Below are 6,549 nucleotides of genomic sequence, written 5' to 3'. Positions count from 1 at the left end.
TATGTAGTAGTGTGGAACTGCATGATGATCCAGTAATGTATGAACTGTACCAGTGTGGTACATGGTATCTACCAATCGTGTTTGCTGTTGCTTGTGCTTGTGCTTCACATTGTTCTATAGATAAGTGTAGATGCTAACAGAACCTTCTGCTTCTGTAGCTGAACCTTGTGCCCAAGAAAATTGCATAAAACAGAGGCAATTTTTGTGCTTCTAAACTTCAGCAGACAGTTTAGACAGACAGTGGGTCGGCTCACTAATGATCACCTATGGCCTTTAATTAGATTCTCTTCTATCACCTGCAGGTGAGATGGACAGCTTATGCATTGAAACGTTTGAAGCAAGACAAACCAGGATGGTAGTGGATCTTAGCCCGAGGGAACTGCCACTCACACTCCGGTGGACAATTGGCTGGTACAAATTTTGTTTGATTGTCTGAGCATACAATTAGATAAAAAAAATATTTGGTGTTAGTGCGTTTTCTGCATTTCTTATATTTATGTGTTTTCTATAGATTACAGGCTCAAAAGAATTGGGAGGCTCAGTTTTCGAACTGTGATTAAGTCAACATCATAGTTCAAGAAACTGTGATTCACATAGGTGGTTTTTATATTGATTAACCCTAGGAGAAGTACTGAATAATACGTGAAGAGAAAGATAAAGCAACTTCAGGTACGTGACACTTTTCTAGAGTATACTGCATTTGAGACAAAATTTTGGAACTTGGATAAATTTGATGTGGTACACCCGATGAAGAAATTCGTGCTTGTTTTTTTTAGGATTCTTGCTGAAGCATTTTCATTTTTGAATGGAGTTTTATTACGTGGCATTCTAAAGCTTGAACTTGTGTTATTCTTATTTTAAATGGGAGACACATCTGGGCAGTACTAGGGATGGATGTAGGATAGTGAGGATGTGGGATGGAATGGTATGTATTTGTTGGAACTGTCAACTACATATGGATTTTTGTAAGACACATTCAGTTCATCTAAATAAGAAATTGGTGAAGGCTCTACTAGGGATAGGGGTGGTAGTGTGGTACTGACCTCAGAAGTTAGATGCACTGTAGCAATGCATTAGTAGGAACTAATGGATGTCTGAAATGTTAAAATGATCTCTCGGGTACTATCCTTGTGTCCAGAGGTTTCACCCTTCCTGCCTGATACTGATCTGTTATAGGAATCTACTGTTTCAGATTTCTGCAATGTTTTTCAGATTTATGGTTAGTGGGTTTTACCATTATGCGTACCATTTTCTTTCTGTCCGTTACATCATGTACATATTTTTGTGCATAAGCATGAAAAGAGGCCGAAATAGTAGCCAATCCAATTCAAAATCAGCAAGGACAGTAGTCAATGATCCAAAAAGGTAATGTAGCTTCTTATAGTTGTGTATTACTTCATTTTTATTTAATAATATTTGTTTGATACATACTTTTTTGATGATTTTGTAATTTCTTCCTCTGAAAATTGCAACTGTTCGTATATAAATTATGTGGTTGCGTAACTGTAGAAAGAATTTATCTACGGTTCTATCTATTAGTGGTGTTTCTTTGCATTCATTTTGTATTCGCTTTTTGCGAAGTGTTTTGCCTCATTGCTCTGCGATCATCACCTGGTTCATCCGTGAGTTGGCAGGGACAAAATAAAGGAGTTGAGGTATTCGTTTGATTAATCTGCAACAACAATTATGAATTGGATGCTCGTCAGATTACCCAGGTTTGGATATAACTCTTGCTTACCCAGAACTGGATTTTATTTGTTACTTTGTCATACCATGCACTTAAACACCTACTTATATGCTATTGATTGCGAGATGAGATTTAATTATTATAAACTTCTGGTTCCCCGTTGCTCCTCAGGCTAAGTATGTGAATTTAGTTTGCCTTGCCCTCAGACCAAGTAAGTTGAAGTTTTAATTATCGCAGACATTTATCGGTACATGACAATAAATTTTCATTGCAAATGGTTGAACACCATCGCTACCGTTCCTTTGGCATGTTCATGCCCAGCTCTTTCTTCTGTTTATCATGTTCTATTAACTATTGAACTGATCAAGTCCATGATCCATATGCCTTGGACTGCAGAATTTTAATTTTTGATGTGGTGTGTTTATGGTCTCAGTATGTTATAAATTTCAATTATTTTCTACCTTTTTCACTCAAGTTTCTCACTCAAGTTCCTATTTTTGAAGAATATTTGAGTGGGGTTCCTATTCCTACTATTGTGCCTCTGACTGTTGTTATACTTCGACGGCATTGATAACCTGTCAAGTCAGATTCCCCATCCGTGAAACAACACTTCATGGTTCGCTGATGACCAAGTTCATGGCGGAAATTTCGTGTGTGCAACTGGAGTGTGTTATCTGCGCTGGTAACGGGCGCTCTTGCACCAAGCCATGAGTTCTCTTCTTAGCTCCGACTAGAGGGTGAATGTTTAGGTGCCTTTCCTATCAATCCAAGAGAAGAGAAGACAACACTGGAACAGTTAACTTCTTCACGCGAGTCCATTGGAGGAGAACGGGCACTCGATATCATGACCATGCACGCTGGAGAAGTTAGAGCGGCAGTTTTTAAGTGTTTGTGTTAAAATGACAGATGGACATCCTTCTCTTGTAATCTCAGTACTGAATTTGTATCTAATCATGAAAGTGTATGTTTATAGGTTTGAGGTATTTAGCATCACGACCGGCAAATATTAAAGTTCAGTACCTGTTAGAATCAACATAAAATATGTTCTGTGCTTAACACACGAATAGAGCAAGATATATTGTCTGAAATGAAATAAAATTTAGACAGTACTTTGAATCCTTGTTGTTATGGTCAGAATGTGTAGTTAACTGAAGAACCAAACTTTCAGACTACAGAATCAACACTATATATGTAGGCATAATTTATGGATGTTTATCATACAGTTCTCTTCTATCTATGATTGGAGCATAAGAATGATATGAAGGGCATGTAGTGGTGACGTCAATTTGTTGTTTCTTTGTTTGTTCTACTTGGGAGATCTTATGTTCCTCATCCTTTTTTGGCATAGTTAATCATCTCTATTGAACTGAGACCCCACACTCCACTAATTTTATATGCATGCTCACCAGAATTCTGGACATTAAATAACATGTTACAAATATGGTGCCTATTTTTAGAACCTTCATATCATATCGATGAACTGTTGGATTAAGATCCAAAAGCCTAGCAGTAAATTTTAGATTAGGATCCAAAAGCCTAGCAGTAAATTTTTTCTACAATAATTATAGTTGTATTTTGATAAATTAATATTGCACTTGTTATATGCTATTTTTAATGCATTCCTATGCTCGATGCGATTATTTATGCCCTCATTTCTTCCAGATGATTATATTTTTTAGTTTAATCGACAAATGTGCTCTTTTTTTTAATGTGATATCAAGATGCAACATGTGTGAAATTTTACATGTATTGTATCCAAATGTCTGGCGAGGAAGCATTTTTAAGAGATCGATCGTGGCAACGCACGGGCATTCAACTAGTTACATAAAAAAAAATCAAACTAAAACACAAGGGGCCGCACCATCTAGTTCACAAATTCATTACATCCTGAAAAAAATAGGGTGTAACCTGTCAAACTGTATCATCATTTACGCATAGCAGGTTTGTGTAGTTTTTTTACCTGAATCTGACCATAATCCGACCAAAACGAAGTGGAATTTCTCCCGAGTACCACCTATCTACCAGAAATCCATGCCTATTTCCCTGCGGCGCAGCCTAGAACTCCCTCGCGGCGGATGCGGGCGGAGAAGCACGAACATGGAGCGCCACCGCCCCAGATCCCGAGCCATTCCGTCGTTGTAGACATCGGCCCGGACGGCGAGGCCGAGAAGGCCGGCGAATCGGCGCACGTGGAGGTTGGCGGGTCACAGCTGACCACAAGGTCAAAGTGGAGGTTGCGCCAGCAAGCTCGCGGCCTCGCGCACCGCGTCGACGACGGTGGCCTTCGATGGCGTACGCGAGGGTCGGGTTGCCAAGCAAGGCATGGAGGAACGAGATCTCGTGGGGGGCGGCGCGGGAGCTCGCGGTACGGCAGAGCAAGAGCTCGGGCGGCGGCGGCGCACCGGTCGAGGGCGTGCGGGTCGGGGAATGCGTGTGTGGCCTTGTTTCCTTGTGGTGCTGCACTTCCACCACGCGCTGAGAAGGACCGCTAGATTGAGATCGCACGGCAGCGCGAGTGACCTCGCTCTAAAGCCCGATCAAGGTCGGCTGCCAAATAGAAATTGCGATATCGGTTTGTGGTTGAATGTATAGCTAGGATAACGACCGGAACGGAAAAGTGCCCGGGAGAATTGACCAAGTGTGATCAGCTGACCTGACGTCGGTCAGTCGGCTGAGCGCTAGGCGTTCCCTTTCTCCTTTGGTCGTTCTCACGCGTTCGATGAGCAATGGATGGCACAGATCTCACGGTGGCTTATGAGTCCCGACCAGCACGTTACTGAAGCCAAGCCCACCTCGCTCGCGGCTCGCCCCTCCAGATCCCGCCGCTCCTCCGCCGTATTGGTTCCCGGCGTTGGCACGGTGCTGCCCGGAGTCTCCCCGTGGAAGGCATCTTCCTCGCGCAGCAACACCACTCGAGGAGGAGCAGCGGCGGCGCCACGCGAGGAGCAGAGGCCGTCGCAGACCCAGTTCCACGTTTGAGTTGAGGTACCACTCTTCTCCGGATCCCCCACGCCCCTTCTCCTTTTCCATGCCCAAGACCAGCTCCCTCCGGATCTGTGGCAGGTTTGGGTTGTTGACCTTCTTCTTCTTCGTCTAGTGAGCAGATTGTTGCTGTCGTTCGAGATCTACTATCAGCAGACCTGTAACACCTGTTGGAGGCTGCAGCGAGGTTAGGGTTCCTATAACCTCTCTCAAGTTGGGGTGCTCAGAATTTTTCCTATCCCACGAACGCGCGCATACACGCCATATGTTCATGTGATCTTGCCCGAATTGGAGCTGGCTACCTCCAGCCTTTTTTCGTTTGGGGAAAAGCAGAGGAAAGGGCCGGGGAGCTGCATCTTTCTTGGAGATGGTTCCTTTCTGTCTTGATTATTGTATTGTAAAAAAATGACAGATTAGGTCTCTGTTTCTTGATTGCATCTGTTAGTAGTACTTGTTTATGACCAGCAACATATAATGCCCGTGTATGAAGAGTTTTTTGCTACTGGATTCTAAGGATCAAGTGTCTTGCACTCTTGATGTGAACCAAATTTATTACAGGAAAAGTACTGCTCGTGAAGTATGATTACATATATACATGCTCCATGATTAAATGCTTACTGACCTGTTTTTCCTCTACGAGAGTATGGCCTCCGTATACTATAAATTTGTTTTTTTAGATCATTTTCTGTTTCATTGCCAAAGAAATTCCTGCTGCTCAGTCATTCAAATTTGCTCAAGCCAAAGAAAATTACAGTATCATCAGCAAATTTTTAAAGTGGAGGTGATAGACTTAAAATTGCAGATATTCTACGAACACACAAAACTTAGCGAAGCCCAAAAGGCTTTAAGCCTAAAAATAGCAATGCCAACTCTCAAACACTCCACAACCAACATGTAGTTAAAACTTCAAGTAAGCTCCTGTCCTGCTTCTCGTTAGTTCCTATCACCGGCAAGACTACCCTCCTAATCAGACTGGTCGGTTAAACACTTCATTTGGCTAAATAAGTCATGGTCAAGACAATGCACACACAAATATACAACAACAATGCTAGTAGTAATTCACGCAGAAGAGTAATCTGTACTAAACCCAAAACCCTTAATACTGGGTACAAATTTGAGCGATGTCTGTATCACCTTGGCGGCTAGGGTGTTATGCCAGCAACGACAGTGGCGGAGGTGGAGGAGCCATCCATGGAGGTCATATGATGACAACACTGTCTTCCGATCCAATCGGTCGGTACTACGCCCGTTGGGTGATGCTGGCACCGGTAGCCCGTCTTCGGCGGCCTCAATCTCCCCATTCTCCGTCCCGTTAGGGGCGTAACGGGACGTCGTGAGATATAAATTTTAGACTAGTTGCTAACTTGCTGGAGCACTCCTGACTAGCGGCGGAGCAGTGGCCGTGGATCTGGATCCAAGGCGGGGTGTGGGGATAAGGGGCGGTGCAGGAGAGGACGGGGCGGGATCACTGGAAGCTTACTGGATTCGATGAAGAACAGAGGTGGTGGAGGTGCGCGCTGCGGCGAGAGAGTGGTCGCCGGTGGCGAGGAAAATGGAGAAGGGAGTTAACGGGGAAGGTGGGCAACGGTCGGAGGAGAGTTTTCTGAGTCAACTGGTTTCATTTTTTGCGCTCAGCACCTTGGAAAGTAGTTTCATATTTGAGTTGAGGACATTACATTGTCTTGACCATGACTTATTTAGCCAAATGTAGTGTTTAGTTGAGGGCAAGAGTTTACCTGAAGTTTTAACTACATACTGGTTGTGGAGCATTTGAGAGCTGGCATTACTATTTTTAGGCTTAAAGCCTTTTGGGCTTGCTGAGTTTTGTGTATTTGTATGTAAAGCTATCACCTCCACTTTAAAAATTCGTTGATGAATTT

This window comes from Lolium rigidum, chromosome 2 (genome assembly GCF_022539505.1).
Source record: "Lolium rigidum isolate FL_2022 chromosome 2, APGP_CSIRO_Lrig_0.1, whole genome shotgun sequence".
Classification (NCBI taxonomy): domain Eukaryota; kingdom Viridiplantae; phylum Streptophyta; class Magnoliopsida; order Poales; family Poaceae; genus Lolium; species Lolium rigidum.
Note: the sequence above shows the minus strand (reverse complement) of the source record.